Genomic DNA, 387 nt, shown 5'->3' on the forward strand with positions numbered 1-387 from the left:
TTTTGTGTGTTTTTTGCGTGTCCCTGAGTGTGATTTTAATTTTTTTGTTTACATTCCATATCCGTTCCAACATTTTTATGAATTGTTTCATCTCGTGTATCAGATTTTTGATTTGCATTTTTGAAGGTTATATTTCTCAAACTCATTATATCTGAAACGTAAAATTTTCACCTTTTCTCGTCTCGTTCTTTCGCTCTTTTTTTAAAATCTATTCAATTTAATTTTCCATTTTTTTTTCGAAATTCCTTACGATGCCGTTTGGATTCATTTCGCTATCAGCTGTTACGCGAAAATTCTCTACTTGTTAATGCTTCCTTGAATTCTTTTGAAAACTATTTTCTGAACTCGGAATTATGATAACCAAGCAAAAGACATTGAAAATATGAT

Source organism: Penaeus monodon, chromosome 29 (assembly GCF_015228065.2).
Source record: "Penaeus monodon isolate SGIC_2016 chromosome 29, NSTDA_Pmon_1, whole genome shotgun sequence".
Taxonomy (NCBI): Eukaryota; Metazoa; Arthropoda; class Malacostraca; order Decapoda; family Penaeidae; genus Penaeus; species Penaeus monodon.